The following is a 19704-nucleotide window of genomic DNA, read 5'->3' on the forward strand; positions in this document are numbered from 1 at the left end:
TGGCTCAAATGAAACTTCCTAATAGGCCACAATGTTACATCTTTTCTTATCCTTTCATAATTTTTCTTCATAGTTTAAATGAAGATTACATTTATGCATTTACTTCTGTGACTTCTAGCACATGTCTCTCTTCTAGTAGATGGTAACCTCCATAACTGAAGGGGCTGTGGCTAGTCAAGCTCTTCGTTTCATCCCTAAAACTTAGTACTTTCCTTGTACTTAGTTGGAGCCCCAGGGATATATATTTCATGAGTGTATGAATATACAATTGAATGAACAAATAGAATTTGTAATTCCAAATTTTTTTTTTTTTTTTTTTTTAGTGGCCGAAAGACAACTTTATTACTTTTATGTACAGAAAATCAAGCCGAGTCCGCTCAGCCCCGTTTGGTGGCCAGTTCTTTAGCCTTTGCCTTTTCCAGCTTGGCGATGCGAGCCACTGACTTTGGACCCAGGACGTTGACTCCCCAGTGGCGGCAGATCTCGTTGTATCTGTCTTTGTAATTGGTCCTGATGGCTTCCACCAGCTTCGCCAGAGCCCCTTTGTCTTCCGAGTTGACCTGCGTGAAGGCTACCGTGGTTCAGGTCTTCCTGTGGACCAGACGCCCCAGCCTGGCCTTCCCCTTGATGATGCAGTAGGAACCCCCATCTTGCGACACAGGGAGGGCAGGAACACCACCAGCTCAATGGGGTCCACGTCGTGCGCGATCATGACCAGCTGGGCCTTCTTGTTCTCCACCAGCGTGGTGACTGTGTTCACCCCGGCTGGCAGCACCGGGTGCCTCTTGGTGGGGACATCCCCTTTGCCAGCAGCTTTCTTCTGGTTAGATTATGTGGTTAGATCTACTTAATAGAAAATGAAATGCAAGAATAACAGAGTGCTGTAGTATTGTCTAAACCTAGGAATCAATGGTAAGAAATAGTAATTAGAGAAACTTTAATTCCAGATCTCCCCAGTGTAAGTGGGAATTCCAGAATGAACCATTTTCTTACTGAAGTCCCATTTAAACATTCAAACTCATTTTTTTCATATTATAACTGCCTCTGTTTTCCAAATATTGTTTGCTTTTGTTTTGTTTCTAGTTTACTTGTATGTAGAATTTGTAGTATTAAAGAAAAGTTAGTATCATTGATTATGATGTCTGATAGTTACATTTTCAAGAAATAGCTTAGGACTAGAAAGGTATGCACTTTATAGTACATTTCATTTTTACAGTACATTTCATTTATACAAAATAATCTACCATATTTCCTATATTCATTCTATTCCCAAATACCACCTTTTTGGTAATGTTATGAGAACCATTATTTTCCAAGCCAAAACTAATATACCTCATGCTTCACGTGTTTGACAAACTCATTCGAACGTTTTTCCTTTTGAATTTTTACTTAAAAATATGCTTTGTATTTTGAAAAGAAACCAAAGACTCATCAAACTTTCACCAAACAGAATTTCTACAATTGTTGCTGCAGAGGAATAATTAGTGTGTTTTACTTATTGCTGTTCTTAAAGCCTTCATTCTCCTTCTGGTTACATCTGCCAGATTTAGGATCCTGCTGTTTGGGTCTATATGCGAGATGCTGCTCTTACACAAAAGATTTTTGGGTGCTGGGTTACTGAGTTGCCTGAAAGTCGACAGGCCTGGGAACTTAAATCTCAGAAGACTTATGATGTCCCTTTGGCTACCAACTTGGAAGTGCCAAAGAGTACCGCCACTTTCTTGAGCTGAAAGCACTTTTCCATAAGGAATAGGAAGTACTGAATTGATAGTAGAGGTGAATGGTTTCCAATCCCATCCTGTGACCTGCAGGGCACAAGCGCCACATTTTAGTGACTTAATGAAGATGAAATGAGTGTCTTTTTAATACATGCATTTTAATACTTTTCTCATACTGAGTGACTTGGTAATACCTACGAGAATTTAACAAGCAAATACTTTATTTTCATTTTTAAGAATGTATCTACGATCAAAGATATTCATTACAGCCTTGTCAACAGAAGGAAATAAAATAGACTAACCTAAGCGAGAAGGAAAAAAGAAAAGGCAACTGGTTTAGTTCTTTTACCTCTACTCAGAATGGGAGGGGGACTCTGGGGGCTGTGTCTCCTCTTAGAGCTCAACGTTCTCTCAGGTCAAGTGTTCCACGGTTTCTACTGGGGAAGAGGTTATTAGCAAGCCCTTTTGGTTCTCACATTAAGCTAAGTCCTCTTGTTCTTCATTAGTTTAAAACTGGTTCTTGTATTCTCCATCTGGTAATTTTTGTCCCAACACAATTGGTTCAGAAGTCTGGTGATTAAGTGTCATGCTCTTTATTAGATTGTGTCAAAACCCAAAAGCATTGATAATCGGTGATCCTCAAGATATAAAATTAAGTGAAAAAATAAGGTGTAGAGCAGTAGGTATCATTTGTACTGAACAGGAAGATTTGCATATATTCTTTTATATTCATTTGATATCTCTGAAAGTTTATACTGTTGATGCTCCTGAGGGGAAATTTCAGGCAAAGGAAAAGGAATAAAGAATGCCTTATTTTTCACTGTATACCCTATAATTATTTGTCATTGTAAAACTCTGTGCGTGTAGAACTTTTTCAGAAAAATAAGTTAAAATATAAAATTTATAAAAACATAAATATATGCATTTCAATCTGCTCTTTGGAAGTAATGTGATTAATAAGACTCCTAGATAGTACTTACTGCGAAACCTGCTATGCCAGGCTCTCTGCTAAGCATCATGATGGCTCTCTCATTTCAACTCTGTCAACCCTATTAGGTAGATATAGGTTTACAGTTGTAAATGAGGAACTTGGGCCCAAAAAGATGAATTATACAAGATGACACAGTATTTATCAGAGCAAACATGTAAACTTAGCTTTTGTAATTCCAAGGTGCATGCTCACTTCATTATATCAAACTGGAGTTCAGTCTTAAAACTCATTTCATTTATTCACCAGGAAAAACTGAATTGGATTAATAAATGGTGGCAAGCCTAAGCACTACTGCCCTGCCATTGGGTGCCTGAGATTTGTATAATGTATGTTGAATTTATTATATTAAGGCTTAGAAAATCCTTGGGTAACTTGCAATAGATTTAGTAATGACCATTTTATCTGGTCCATTTTATCTAAAGTCCCCCTGTCCCCCATTTTTTTTCTGAATCAGGCAACTAGCTCCCAGAAGAAACACTAGCAAAATGGAGCACAAGGTAGGTAAATAGTTTATCATTCTTAAATCAGCTTGTTTGTGGTATCACAAGGACATATGTGGCTTTGTTTGGGGGGCTTACCACAGAATTGGCAATGTGAGGCCACCACTAAATCATATGTTGTATTTATTTCACGTTTTAATTTAGAATACACTGTGTTTCTCTTGGTATATTACTGAATTCTAGGCCACGCTATGTTATAAAATTTCATTTGAGATTAGACAATTCAATTCTTTATCACTTCTAGCTGATGACCTTGGGCAACTTAACCTTTCTATGCCTCAGTTTTCTCATCTTTTAAATGGGGATAATAAGAATACTATCTTATAGACTTGTGATGAATATGATATGAAATAATAATAAAATAACAATGCCTATGAAATAATAGGCATGTAATGCTGAGGTTGCATAATGTTTAATAAGTCTTACCTATGTATCATTACAATTTTATCCTAAAAATCCGTTTTATATTTGCTTAAGACTTTAAAATTGTGATAGTCCTGCTTTCACAGGAAGGATAATGTGAAAAATCATAAGTGGGTAATTATGTCAAATGGATCAAATACTGAATAAATTACCATCCATTTATAGCTCCCTTAATGGGACTTTAATGTATTGTGAACTCAAACCAATTTGGAATAAGTTTCATTTACTTTTTCCTTTGTTACTCAGTTTGGTTAAATTAAGAAAGAGCTTGGGACGCCTGGGTGGCTCTGTCAGTTAAGCCACTGCATTTGGCTCAGGTCATGATCCCAGTCCTGGGAATGAGTCCCGCATCTGGCTCCTTCCTCGACAGGGAGCCTGCTTCTCTCTCTGCCTCTGCCTGCCACTCCGCTGCTTGTGCGCTTGCATTCTCTCTTGCTGACAAATAAATAAATAAATGAAATCTTTAAAAAAAAAAAAAAGAGAGAGAGCTTAAAACATTTTAGTCTTAGTCACAGTTTGGATGATAATATATGTCATGTAGTAGTGAAAAACTTGGACATATTTTACAATAAAATTTTCCATTTGAATTTATTGTATTATTGTAAGCATATTCATAGGTTTGGGTTCACAATGAGCTGAATTGCTCTTCAGACAAATGTTATGGATTTCTTTCTCTCTCTCTTTTTTAAAGATTTTATTTTTATTTGACAGACAGAGATCACAAGTAGGCAGAGAAGCAGGCAGTGAGACAGGAGGAAGCAGGCTCCCTGCTGAGCAGAAAGCCCGGGCTCAATCCCAGGACCTGGGATTATGACCTGAGCCAAAGGCAGAGGCTTTAACCCACTGAGCCACCCAGGCGCCCCTGGATTTATTTTTCTAATTCTGTTGTATACACTGTTTACCCTTCTGAAGGGGAGGGGGGCAGCTAAGTTTTATTGAGTTCATCAATTTCCCTCTAAAATGGTCTGGTGGAGGGGTGCCCAGGTGGCTCAGTGGGTTAAAGCCTCTGCCTTTGGCTCGGGTCATGATTCCAGGGTCCTGGTTTCCAGCCCTGCGTCGGGCTCTCTGCTCTGCGGGGAGCCTGCTTGCTCTCTCTCTCTCTGCCTGCCTCTCTGCCTGCCGCTCTGCCTATTTGTGATTTCTCTCTCTCTGTCAAATAAATAAAATCTTTAAAAAAATAAAAAAAAATAAAATGGTCTGGCAGAAATATTTAAATATTAGCTGTTTGAAGTCCTTAATTTTTCACTAAGTATTATTATATTTATAAATCTCACATGTTTATTTATTATATTATATATTATATTCATGCATTACTTATTTTGAGATCATATCTTAGCTACAATTTTCACTGAATTTAATGTTGTATTAGTAATTTAATTTTTAATCAATGTCTGCTATTTTTGTCTTCTTTTTTATTCAGACTTATTCTTTACTATAATCTAAGAGATATAATTTTTGTTAATTATGGGCATATAATTGCATACAGTAAAGTGCCAAATTTTAACTATGATGGTGAATGAATTTTCAGTAAATGATAAACATGGGTATGTGAAATGTATACACCTGTGTGATCATTTCCCAGTTAAAATACAGAAAACAGCAAGTTTTCAGAATGCATGTTTTCCTCTTACCTCTTCTCAGACAATCTCTCCGTGGAAAGTTAAATATTATTCTGACTACTGTACCCATAGATTAGATTTTTCTGTTTGAAAACTTCAGGTTAAATAAATCATAAGGGAGTCAAGATGGCGGAGAAGTAGCAGGCTGAGACTACTTCAGGTAGCGGGAGATCAGCTAGATAGCTTATCTAAAGATTGCAAACTAGATAGCTTATCTAAAGATTACAAATCCAATGGGAGATCGAAGAGAAGAAGAACAGCAACTCTAGAAACAGAAAATCAACCACTTTCTGCAAGGTAGGACTGGCGGAGAAGTGAATCCAAAGCGACGGGAAGATAGACCGCGGGGGGAGGGGCCGGCTCCCGGCAAGCGGCAGAGCAACGGAGCACAAAATCAGGACTTTTAAAAGTCTGTTCCGCTGAGGGACATCCCTCAAGAGGCTTAACTGGGGTGAAGCCCACGCAGGGTCAGCGTGGCCTCAGGTCCCGCAGGGTCACAGAAGGATCGGGGGTGTCTGAGTGTTGCAGAGCTTACAGGTATTAGAACAGGGAAGCCGGCTACAGAGACAGAGCCAAGGAGTGAGCTCTAAGCTCAGGGTTACCTCGAACCGGTCGCAAGCTCAGTCAGCTCGGAGCGCGGCCGGAGGCAGGGTGACGGGAGTAATTGGGCCCTGTTCTCTGAGGGCGCACTGAGGAGTGGGGCCCCGGGCTCTCGGCTCCTCTGGGCCGGGGACCGGGAGGCCGCCATCTTCATTCCAGTCCTCCAGAACTCTACGGAAAGTGCTCAGGGAACAAAAGCTCCCAAAAGCAAACCCGAGCGGATTACTCAGACCGGCCCGGGTAAGGGCGGTGCAACTCCGCCTGGGGCAAAGACACTTGAGAATCACTACAACAGGCCCCTCCCCCAGAAGATCAACAAGAAACCCAGCCAGGACCAAGTTCACCTACCAGGAGTGCAGTTTCAATACCAAGGAGAGCAGCGGAATTCCAGAGGAGGAGAAAGCAAAGCATGGAACTCCTGGCTTTCTCCCCATGATTCTTTAGCTTTGCAGTTAATTTAATTTTTTTTTTCTTTTTCAATTTTTTTTTCTTCTTCTGCTAAATTTTTTTTAACTTTTACCCTTTTCTTTTTTAACGTTTTTTTAACTAGTTTATCTAATATATATATATATATATTTTTTCCTTTTTATATTTTTTCTTTATTGGTTTTCTTTTTTATTGTTTCTTTTTCTTTTTTTTTTTTTTTCCTTCTGAACCTCTTTTTATCCACTTTCTCCCCCCTCACGATTTGGGATCTCTTCTGATTTGGCTAAAGCATATTTTCCTGGGGTTGTTGCCACCCTTTTAGTATTTTACTTGCTCCTTCATATACTCTTATCTGGACAAAATGACAAGGCGGAAAAATTCACCACAAAAAAAAAGAACAAGAGGCAGTACCAAAGGCTAGGGACCTAATCAATACAGACATTGGTAATATGTCAGATCTAGAGTTCAGAATGACGATTCTCAAGGTTCTAGCTGGCTCGAAAAAGACATAGAAGATATTAGAGAAACCCTCTCGGGAGATATAAAAGCCCTTTCTGGGGAAATAAAAGAACTAAAATCTAACCAAGTTGAAATCAAAAAAGCTATTAATGAGGTGCAATCAAAAATGGAGGCTCTCACTGCTAGGATAAATGAGGCAGAAGAAAGAATTAGTGATATAGAAGACCAAATGACAGAGAATAAAGAAGCTGAGCAAAAGAGGGACAAACAGCTACTGGACCACGAGGGGAGAATTCGAGAGATAAGTGACACCATAAGACAAAACAACATTAGAATAATTGGGATTCCAGAAGAAGAGGAAACAGAGAGGGGAGCAGAAGGTATATTGGAGAGAATTATTAGGGAGAATTTCCCCACTATGGCAAAGGGAACAAGCATCAAAATCCAGGAGGTTCAGAGAACCCCCCTCAAAATCAATAAGAATAGGTCCACACCCCGTCACCTAATAGTCAAATTTACAAGTCTTAGTGACAAAGAGAAGATCCTGAAAGCAGCCCGGGAATAGAAGTCTGTAAGGTACAATGGTAAAAATATTAGATTGGCAACAGACTTATCCACAGAGACCTGGCAGGCCAGAAAGAGCTGGCATGATATATTCAGAGCACTAAACGAGAAAAACATGCAGCCAAGAATACTATATCCAGCTAGGCTATCATTGAAAATAGAAGGAGAGATAGATTAAAAGCTTCCAGGACAAACAAAAACTGAAAGAATTTGCAAATACCAAACCAGCTCTACAGGAAATATTGAAAGGGGTCCTCTAAGCAAAGAGAGACCCTAAAAGTAGTAGATCAGAAAGAAACAGAGACAATATACAATAACAGTCACCTTACAGGCAATACAATGGTACTAAATTCATATCTCTCAATACTTACCCTGAATGTTAATGGGCTAAATGCCCCAATCAAAAGACACAGGGTATCAGAATGGATAAAAAAACAAAACCCATCTATATGTTGCCTACAAGAAACTCATCTTAAACCCGAAGCCACCTCCAGATTTAAAGTGAGGGGGTGGAAAAGAATTTACCATGCTAATGGACATCAGAAGAAAGCAGGAGGGGCAATCCTTATATCAGATCAATTAGATTTTAAGCCAAAGACTATAATAAGAGATGAGGAAGGACACTATATCATACTCAAAGGGTCTGTCCAACAAGAAGATCTAACAATTTTAAATATCTATGCCCCTAACGTGGGAGCAGCCAACTATATAAAACAATTAATAACAAAATCAAAGAAACACATTGACAATAATACAATAATCGTAGGGGACTTTAACACTCCCCTCACTGAAATGGACAGATCATCCAAGCAAAAGATCAACAAGGAAATAAAGGCCTTAAGTGACACACTGGACCAGATGGACATCACAGATATATTCAGAACATTTCATCCCAAAGCAACAGAATACACATTCTTCTCTAGTGCACATGGAACATTCTCCAGAATAGGTCACATCCTGGGTCCTAAATCAGGTCTCAACCATTATCAAAAGATAGGAATCATTCCCTGCATATTTTCAGACCACAATGCTCTGAAGCTAGAACTCAATCACAAGAGGAAATTTGGAAAGAACCCAAATACATGGAGACTAAACAGCATCCTTCTAAAGAATGAATGGGTCAACTAGGAAATGAAAGAAGAATTGAAAAATTCATGGAAACAAATGATAATGAAAACACAACGGTTCAAAATCTGTGGGACACAGCAAAGGCAGTCCTGAGAGGAAAATATATAGCGGTACAAGCCTTTCTCAAGAAACAAGAAAGGTCTCAGGTACACAACCTAACCCTACACCTAAAAGAGCTAGAGAAAGAACAAGAAAGAAACCCTAAACCCAGCAGGAGAAGAGAAATCATAAAGATCAGAGCAGAAATCAATGAAATAGAAACCAAAAAACAATAGAACAAATCAACGAAACTAGGAGCTGGTTCTTTGAGAGAATTAATAAGATCGATAAACCCCTGGCCAGACTTATCAAAAAGAAAAGAGAAAGGACCCAAATAAATACAATCATGAATGAAAGAGGAGAGATCACAACGAACACCAAAGAAATACAGACAATTATAAGAACATACTATGAGCAACTCTACGCCAACAAATTGGACAATCTGGAAGAAATGGATGCATTCCTAGAGACATATAAACTACCACAACTGAACCAGGAAGAAATAGAAAGCCTGAACAGACCCATAACCAGTAAGGAGATTGAAACAGTCATCAAAAATCTCCAAACAAACAAAAGCCCAGGGCCAGATGGCTTCCCGGGGGAATTCTACCAAACATTTAAAGAAGAACTAATTCCTATTCTCCTGAAACTGTTCCAAAAAATAGAAATGGAAGGAAAACTTCCAAACTCATTTTATGAGGCCAGCATCACCTTGATCCCAAAACCAGACAAGGATCCCATCAAAAAAGAGAACTACAGACCAATATCCTTGATGAACACAGATGCAAAAATTCTCACCAAAATACTAGCCAATAGGATTCAACAGTACATTAAAAGGATTATTCACCACGACCAAGTGGGATTTATTCCAGGGCTGCAAGGTTGGTTCAACATCCGCAAATCAATCAATGTGATACAACACATTAATAAAAGAAAGAACAAGAACCATATGATACTCTCCATAGATGCTGAAAAAGCACTTGACAAAGTACAGCATCCCTTCCTGATCAAAACTCTTCAAAGTGTAGGGATAGAGGGCACATACCTCAATATTATCAAAGCCATCTATGAAAAACCCACCGCAAATATCATTCTCAATGGAGAAAAACTGAAAGCTTTTCCGCTAAGGTCAGGAACACGGCAGGGATGTCCGTTATCACCACTGCTATTCAACATAGTACTAGAAGTCCTAGCCTCAGCAATCAGGCAACAAAAGGAAATTAAAGGCATCCAAATCAGCAAAGAAGAAGTCAAACTATCACTCTTTGCAGATGATATGATACTATATGTGGAAAACCCAAAAGACTCCACTCCAAAACTGCTAGAACTTGTACAGGAATTCAGTAAAGTGTCAGGATATAAAATCAATGCACAGAAATCAGTTGCATTTCTCTACACCAACAACAAGACAGAAGAAAGAGAAATTAAGGAGTCAATCCCATTTACAATTGCACCCAAAACTATAAGATACCTAGGAATAAACCTAACCAAAGAGACTAAGAATCTATACCCAGAATACCATAAAGTACTCATGAAAGAAATTGAGGAAGACACAAAGAAATGGAAAAATGTTCCATGCTCCTGGATTGGAAGAATAAATATTGTGAAAATGTCTATGCTACCTAAAGCAGTCTACACATTTAATGCAATTCCTATCAAAGTACCATCCATTTTTTTCAAAGAAATGGAACAAATAATCCTAAAATTTATATGGAACCAGAAAAGACCTCGAATAGCCAAAGGAATATTGAAAAAGAAAGCCAAAGTTGGTGGCATCACAATTCCGGACTTTAAGCTCTATGACAAAGCTGTCATCATCAAGACAGCATGGTACTGGCACAAAAACAGACACATAGATCAATGGAACAGAATAGAGAGCCCAGAAATAGACCCTCAACTCTATGGTCAACTAATCTTCGACAAAGCAGGAAAGAATGTCCAATGGACAGATGACAGCCTCTTCAATAAATGGTGTTGGGAAAATTGGACAGCCACATGCAGAAAAATGAAATTGGATCATTTCCTTACACCACACACGAAAATAGACTCAAAATGGATGAAGGACCTCAATGTGAGAAAGGAATCCATCAAAATCCTTGAGGAGAACACAGGCAGCAACCTCTTCGACCTCAGCCGCAGCAACATCTTCCTAGGAACATCGCCAAAGGCAAGGGAAGCAAGGGCAAAAATGAACTATTGGGATTTTATCAAGATCAAAAGCTTTTGCACAGCAAAGGAAACAGTTAACAAAACCAAAAGACAACTGACAGAATGGGAGAAGATATTTGCAAACGACATATCAGATAAAGGGCTAGTGTCCAAAATCTATAAAGAACTTAGCAAACTCAACACCCAAAGAACAAATAATCCAATCAAGAAATGGGCAGAGGACATGAACAGACATTTCTGCAAAGAAGACATCCAGATGGCCAACAGACACATGAAAAAGTGCTCCATATCACTCGGCATCAGGGAAATACAAATCAAAACCACAATGAGATATCACCTCACACCAGTCAGAATGGCTAAAATTAACAAGTCAGGAAATGACAGATGCTGGCGAGGATGCGGAGAAAGGGGAACCCTCCTACACTGTTGGTGGGAATGCAAGCTGGTGCAACCACTCTGGAAAACAGCATGGAGGTTCCTCAAAATGTTGAAAATAGAACTACCCTATGACCCAGCAATTGTACTGCTGGGTATTTACCCTAAAGATACAAACGTAGTGATCCGAAGGGGCACGTGCACCCGAATGTTTATAGCAGCAATGTCTACAATAGCCAAACTATGGAAAGAACCTAGATGTCCATCAACAGACGAATGGATAAAGAAGATGTGGTATATATACACAATGGAATACTATGCAGCCATCAAAAGAAATGAAATCTTGCCATTTGCGACGACGTGGATGGAACTAGAGGGTATCATGCTTATCGAAATAAGTCAATCAGAGAAAGACAACTATCATATGATCTCCCTGATATGAGGGAGAGGAGATGCAACATGGGGGGCTAAGGCGGTAGGAGAAGAGTAAATGAAACAAGATGGGATTGGGAGGGAGACAAACCATAAGTGACTCTTAATCTCACAAAAGAAACTGAGGGTTGATGGGGGGAGTGGGGTTGGGGGGGGTGGGATTATGGACATTGGGGAGGGTATGTGCTATGGTGAGTGCTGTGAAGTGTGTAAACCTGGCGATTCACAGACCTGTACCCCTGGGGATAAAAATATATTATATGTTTATAAAAAATAAAATAAAATAAAACTTACATAAAAAAATAAAAAAATAAATCATACGTTATATACTGTCTTGTGCATGGCTTCTTTTGTTCAACTTTATGTCTTTTAGATTCATTTAAGCTATTGTGTGATACCTATTTATTCTTTTTCATTGCTGGGTAGTAGTCTGAGTGTGTGTGTGTGTGTTTATTTACATTCTCCAGAATGTTTATTTATATTTCTCCAACTTACTGTGGATAGGTTTTTCCAGTTTTTAGTTATAAACAAAATTGTTATGAATATATTTCTATATTTTTTGACACAACTACTTATTATTGTTGAACATATATGTAGGAGTATAATTGTTGAATTGTAGTGTATGTTTGTGTTCAGCTTGGTACACGCTATATGTGGGATGTGTGTGTCCTCCCAAACTTAATACACTGAAATCCTACTCCTCAACATGATAGTATTAAGAGGTGGGGCCTTTGGAAGGCAATCAAGATTAGATGGGTGGTGAGCCATGAATGGTGGGCGAATATACTAATTTATATTCCCATCTGCAGTTTATCAATTTTGTAGATTTTTTAAAAACATTAGCTTTTGGTTTTATTTTTTACTTTTCCCTAGCTTTTACATTTTCTGTTTCATTCCTTTCTGGTCTGATATTTATTTATTTCCTTTCTGCTACTTTGGGTTAGATTTATTCTTTTCTTGGGTTCTTAGAATGGAACCAGGATTATGGATTTTAGATCTTCCTTTCTCATGTAAACATTCAAAGCTATCGTTTTCCATCTAATCACTGCTATAGCTTCATCCAATACATTTTTTTTTTTTGTAAATCAATCAGTATGCACTTTATTTCCAGCCAAGGTTTTACATTAAGACCAACAAACTATGTGTGGGCAAACTGTTGATTCACGTTTGAGAAATTACATGGTTTCTACTTAGGTTCTGAAAATGTAGTTCGTTGCCATAACATAAGACTTTATTTAATCTGAAAACCACCTGAAGGTGTTTAGAAGTGTATCCTAAGAGATACACTTGTTGACAGGAAATATACAGTGTTATGAAAGTATACACAATTCATGACCACAGTGTAGAGCTATTCATGGTGAATAGGTAATGTTCATCTGTTCTCCAAAAGTAGTGAAAAACATTAAGTCACTAAATAAAAGCTCAGAATTACCAAGGAACAGTTAATATCCAATACATTTTTATCTTTTATTTTCAGTTGTTATATTTTACTTTCTCTTTCTTTTTGATTTCTTCTTTAGCCTAGAAGCTATTTAGTATATGTGTTGCCGAAGCGAGCACAGCCTAGAAACTATTTAGAAGGGTTGTTTAATTTCTACATATTTTATGTATTTCCAATTTTCTTTCTGTTGCCAACTTCTAATTTGATTCAGTTGTGGTCAGAGAACCTACGTTGTATGATTTCAGACTTTCAAATGTATTTAAGCTTATTTTGTGTCTTCACATATTGTCTATAATAGAGAATGTTCTATGTGCACAAAACAAATGTGTTCTGTTTTCTGTAGGGTAGAATGTTCCATATATATTCTATATATAAGAATTTGGTCAAGTGGGTTGATAATACTGTTCAAGGGTTCTATATCCTTACTGATTTTCTGTCTAGTTGTTATGCCATTTCTTGACAACAGAATATTAAATTTCCAGTTGTAAAGTTGAATTATACATTTCCCCTTTTAATTTGTCATTTCTTACATCATATATTTTAGAGATCTGTTTTCATATAATCATACACTTATAATGGCTATTCCTTCCTGATATATTGCCCTTTCTATTATTATGAAATAGATTTCTTTCATCCTATCATATTTCTTGTTTTGAAGTCTTGTTTTATATTAATGTAGTCACTCCATTACTCTTATGGCTAATGTTTCATGGTAAAATATTTATCTACCTTTTCTTTTCAACTTATTAGTCTTTGATTCTAAAATGTGCTCTCCTAGTCAACATTCTGTTCTCAGAAAGTAGCATAACAGCCATTGATTGTTAGTTATTCTTCACTCTTGAGATTTCAACAAATGAGTGATCATTTCTTTGGAATTTTTTAGATAAGGTGCTACTGAAAGGGATGGAAGAAGACAAGATAGAAAACATAAATAAGTTCCCAAAACTTTGGGGAGTTGTATTTCATAAAGTTTGGAGAAAACTAAGTATATTAAAAGCAAAAAGTCAAAATACTTAGTATAAAGTTAGTTAAATATTAGTAATTCAAATGAATCATTAAAGGAGAACAGACCTATAAATTATACTCATTCATGATGCAGAATTTTTTCTATGTTTTATTTAAAGCTATATCCCCTTTACCCAGAACTGTGTTTGGTCCAGGGAAGACTCTCAATAAATGCATTTTGGATGAATGAAGGCAGTCCATAAAGAAACCTTTTATAAGAAGAAACTATAGGAATATAACCAAGAATAAATATTAGCGAATTGTTAGAGGGATACTCAAACATTACTAGTAAGGTGATTCTTATAAAAGTGTGAAAGCCACACAAAGATTTCCGATCTCCAAAGGAAATAAAATCCACAGTTTTTGGGACCAGCAGGTATTGACTACAAAGATTAAACAGATGTACTAGAATTATAGTTAAGATACCTGTGTTCTAATCCTTGTTCTTTTTTTGTTCTCCTTTCTTTTCACTTGGACAGAGCAACTCAATTGTTGAAATATGGGAAGTGAACAACCATGTTTATAGTTTCCTCTGTTTTTAACATTGAAATATTTCTTAAATGGCATATTACTTTTACCTTTTCTGCTGAAAAGAATTTTTTTCAATGGAAAAAAGATAGAATGTATGTTTCCATGGAACTGTATCATTTACAAAAATCACTTAGGATGCAGCCTACAAATGCAAATATCTGGAATCTATTGTCTGCTCTGTATGCCAATTAGGTAGGTTTCACATGGTAACCAGAAATCTACATTTTACCAATCATTCTAGATTATTCTGATGCAGGTGCCCTGAGGATTACTCTTTTATTTTATTTATTTATTTATTTATTTTTAAAGATTTTATTTATTTATTTGACAGAGAGAGATCACAAGTAGACAGAGAGGTAGGCAGAGAGAGGGAGGGAAGCAGGCTCCCTGCCAAGCAGAGAGCCCGATGCGGGACTCGATCCCAGGACCCTGAAATCATGACCTGAGCCGAAGGCAGCGGCTTAACCCACTGAGCCACCCAGGTGCCCCAGGATTACTCTTTTAAAAAGTATAGTCTTGGTTAAGAGAGAAGTTCAGCCAAGTGTTGGTGAAGAGGCTATCTGAGAGCATCTAGGTGCTCTAAACTAAGACTGCCTTCCAACTGATGAATATAGAAAAATAAATTAGTAGAACATTTCCTATTATGGAAAATTTTATTAAAAATTAAAAATTAACATATTTAAATTACTATGAATATATACTTTATATTATTATTATTATTATTGGAAATCCTAGAAAATATAAAAGGATTATTAAAAGTTGGTAAGCTTACATTAGGGCAAAATCATGTTCACATAATAAGAGCTATTATATGAAAGAATACATTTTGGTAGCCCCCTGGGCAGAGTTAGCACTATTTAATTAAATATACAAAGAGAGAGATTTTATCTTTGAAAAATATCTTCTTGAACATCAAAATTGTTTAAATAGCTAAAAATTCAAGAATTGTTTTGGCTTAAAGGAAGGTTTCTGGTTTCTGGTTTCTGGTTATACTCCAGAGATGTCTGTTCTCAATTCTGTTCTCTGTAGCATTATTTATTAGTCATAAATTATAGGCATTATTATAATATTTGGAAATACTATCTAGAGTATTTTCATCTGATATTTCCATTTTCTATTGATGCAACACCCCGCCCCCACCCAGTCAGCTAGGTAATCCCATATTCATTGTTATAGGGAAGGAATGTAGAACAGAGAAAAAGTACTCTTTATTGGTTCCTGAGTTTAAAGTTTAGGACTTGCAGAAAAAGAGAAGTACTCTAATAAGGTAATACATTTGTATAAATACACAGAAGAAAAGAACATGAATTCTAGCATCTAAGGAAAATGTTCTTCTGGTTGGAGAAGGAGAATTGGATGAGGAATAGTGATATGAGTTTTGGTGATGTTAGCTTCTTCATAAATGGTGCCGGGCCCCTGAGTTCATGGCCCCCAGGATGAGTGGAGGGGGGATGTGGCAGGGGGGAAACTGTATGCCCTCTCCTGGAAAAAGTAGTTGTCAGTAGAGGAGCTCTGGCTGCCTGTTGTGTCTAGGCAGATAGAAATTCCATGGAATCCCAGCTCAGAGTCCACGAGCTCCATATTGGCAACAGAACAGCAGTCTGAACTGTGTGCTCAAAGAGTCCATTGTGTCACAGAAAGACAAGAAGTTCTGAAGAGGACTTTTGGAAGGGAACAAAGTATAATACAACAGGACTTACATGTAATATGAGCTAAGTTGCCATGAGCCCGAAGATGACTCGACAGATGTACACATGGTCAGATGGCAACCAGAGCAAATGCATTCCTCCTGCCAACCTCCCACCACCTGCCTCCTATCTCATTGGCATCCTTCAAACCTTTTTGGAACGTAAAGGTGATTTTAAGTAATGTTACTTAAGCTGGGGGTCTTAAATCTACAAAGATTAAATTTCTCCACTTGGAGGAAAGGGCCAACTTAAGTTGGGCGATTAAAAACAATGAAGAGGCTCACATTTGCTCTGTAGACATACATGAAATTGAAGGAAATAATGAAACCATGTGAGATAGGAAATGTGTGGGTGTTTGGCCCACGATCCGAAAAGTAATAAATAGTTGGAACTATGGGCCAAAGCTATCAAGATAATATGTTATGGGGATAATGTGAACATAATATAAATATTCAAGCAGAGCCTGAGAGCTTAGCCACAGAGAGTGTTATTAGCTAAGAGCTTCAATGAACCTTACAATGCATTAATAAAGTCATAATGGCTAAAGAAAATGATGGTTCTAATCAACTGCATTGGAAAGATAATCTTGGAGGGTGTGTGTTTGGGGGTTGTGGGGGTGTGATGGCAGTTATTTGTTTTTGTTTTATTTTGATGGTGGTTATTTCCACGTAATTTGCTCTAAACTGGGCTGAGTTCAGAGAAATGTAAAAAAAGGCAAAAAAAATTAATGAGGACCTATATTCTATGAATAATATGACCATATACCATATATCCAATTAGCTCAGGACAGTTCCATTAACACCTGTTGTTTTAGTGATTTGCAGGTTTTACATAAAGCAACAGTAAAGAATGGAGATTTGTTTTTATCTGTAGATAAGAACTGGTGCTCTCCCCAATGGCTGATGACTCACCAGGAGGCTGTCCTCCATTACTAAGGGCTATCACTTGGAAGAGGAGTTGAGCTTTTCTGTGGTGCCAGTGGATAGAATTAAGGCCACTTCTTCTTTTTTTTTTTCCCAAAAGATTTAATTCACTTATTTCACAGACAGAGATCACAAGTAGGCCGAGAGGCAGGCAAAGAGAGAGGGGGAAGCAGACTCCCTGCCTGAGCAGGAAGCCTAATGCGGGGCTCGATCCCATGACCCTGGGATCATGACCTGAGCTGAAGGCAGAGACCTTAACCCACTGAGTCACCAGGTGCCCCAGAATTAAGGCCACTTATAAAAGATCCAAGAAGAGGTGTTTTAACTATGAAAAGAACTTTTCAAACATTAAAGCTCTCTGAGGATAAAGAAGGCATCCCTTAATTGGAGTGAGTTTACAGTCACTAGCAGGAAAATAAAAGACCAAATGGTTTTCAGTCAGGATACTGCAGAGAGAATTCAAATATCCGATGGATGATGGGGTCAAACGAATTTTTGATCTTTCCTCAAACTGATATTTTTATAGTATTTAGGTTTTGAATCGTGCAGGGAATCAGAAAAAGATTTGAAGACTAGAAAGAGAATGATTGTCAGAAATCATTATAGGTTACAAAGGCAGTTCCTAGAGCAGGAACAGTTGAAAAAACTGAAGTATATTCATATTCTCACTTATTATAAACCAAAATGTGTTATTGTATTTCCTGTTCTGCTCCTTCTACCAAACAATGTAAAAATCTTGCCGAATACATTTTGCATAAAATAATCTAAAATGCAGAAATGCTCTTTTGGTTTATGGAAGCCAATTGGTTTCCTCTGGCAGAAACCACAGCCAGTCTCTGGAACTACAGAACTCCACGGAAAGAGGGTTCCTGGGTTCTGCCTTCCTTGGATGGAAGAATGAGTACATGGGACATCTAGCATTTTCTGGTGCCTTCATATTTGGATCTGTTGGCATGCTTTCAGGAACAAGTCACAGAAAATCTAGCAAAACCGTAAAGATACTTACTCTGTTGCACAGCAAGAAGCCCAGAATAGGCAGTTAAAGGGTTTGGTGGATTCAGTGGCCCATGCTGGCTGGTATCCAGGTTGAATTCTGTGATTCTTTTTGGCTTTTCCCTTCATAGCTCCAACCTGGCTGAACCACGCGAGCAATCAGGTAAGCTGGAGGAAGCAGCTGCACAGATATTAGATATTGTTCTCACGTTATAATGTCTAAAGGCAAAGAAGAGTGTCAATCCTGTCTTATGTTGCTTATTAAATGGGAGTAAACTTTCCCAGAAGCCCCACAGTTGATTTATGCAACAGCAGACAACTCATTGGACAGTACTGCCAAATGTACTCATTGCAAGAAAAACAAAACAAAACAAAACAAAACAAAACATTCCGGGTAGAGGAAATGGAATCACTGGGAGAGGCCAGGTACATGGTGGGTAAATGGATATTCAGTGTTTGAGCTCATTCAGTGTTCTCTCAGTGAGGGAGAAAAGTGATGGGGCATAGATGGATTTCAGCTAGGTAGCTAACAAGGTCTGCTACAATCCTCTCATGCTGGGCTTCAATGTCTGCTCTAACGTGGAAATAGCTGCTGTAATAATTTGCTAGGGCTGCCCTAACAAAGTACCAGAGGAAGGCTTGCTAGAAAGGCTTAAAGCAGCAGAACTTTATTGTCTCACCGTTCCGGAAGCTGACGTCTGAAATCATGGTGTTGACAAGACCATGCTGTCTCTGAAACTTTCAGGGCAATCCTTCATGGCGTTTTCTTAACTTCTGGTGTTGGCTGGTAATCCTTGGTTTCCCCAGTTTGTAGATGCATCACTCCAGTCTCTGCCTGCATTGTCACATGGATGTTTTTTCCCTCTATAAATACCGTCTTAAAAGAATACTGGTGGAGGGGTGCCTGGGGCGGGGGGGATTCAGTTCCCTAAACGTCTGCTTTCAGCTCAGGTGATCCGAGACCCGCATCAGGCTCCCACTTAGTGGGGAGTCTGCCTCTCCCTGTCCCTTTGTGCCTTTGCCCTTCTCATGCTCTCTCTCTCTCGGGCTCTCCCTCTCAAATAAATAAATAAAATCTTATTAAAAAAAAAAACAAAAACAAAAAGAACACTGGTCCTACTAGATTAGGGCTCTAATGATTTCATCTTAATTACATCTACAAAGATTCTATTTCCAAATAAGGTCATAAACATAGGTGCCTGGAGTTAGGACTTCAACTAAGCTTTTTGGGAAGACAAAATTCAAACTTAACATCTATGTAGTGATGCTCTTTTAGGGATCCCAATGCTAGAAGTTTGCTTCTTCTAAGTCTTCCTATATGAAACCAAGTTTCCACCCAATGAGACAGTATAGTATATTGGAATGGGCACTTAAACAAGGTTTGAAGACTCTAATACTATTTGGGTTGTCTTAAAAAAGTCACTTATTTTCTCTGAACTTATCAGTGTCCTTACTATATAAGAACTTCCCAATACTCTGACCCAAAGACATTACTTACATGTTCTCCGAGGAAACCTCTTTGGAGGTGAATTGATCTGGTCATCATTGCCTGAAAATATTAAATATTAGAATTATTTAGTTTATCGCTTTCCAGTGTTATATTCATGTTACATTCTGATTATAAAGTTTTTCCATATGATATGCTTATAGAATATGTAAATTCTTCTCCAGTGTTATATT

The 19704-nt window shown here is 37.9% G+C and overlaps 1 pseudogene across 1 annotated transcript; it reads right to left on the reverse strand.

Annotated features, from left to right (window-relative positions):
* Positions 1 to 305: 305 nt before the first annotated feature.
* Positions 306 to 2737, reverse strand: LOC111152857 (annotated as a pseudogene). The gene is made up of 3 exons (XR_002640959.1): positions 2699 to 2737; positions 1536 to 1805; positions 306 to 820 (listed from the first exon to the last, which is right to left on the reverse strand). The product of XR_002640959.1 is annotated as a 60S ribosomal protein L7a pseudogene (transcript).
* Between the last annotated feature and the right edge of the window lie 16967 nt (positions 2738 to 19704).

This window comes from Enhydra lutris, unplaced genomic scaffold, assembly GCF_002288905.1.
Source record: "Enhydra lutris kenyoni isolate GAN:26980312 unplaced genomic scaffold, ASM228890v2 scaffoldscaffold3, whole genome shotgun sequence".
Classification (NCBI taxonomy): domain Eukaryota; kingdom Metazoa; phylum Chordata; class Mammalia; order Carnivora; family Mustelidae; genus Enhydra; species Enhydra lutris.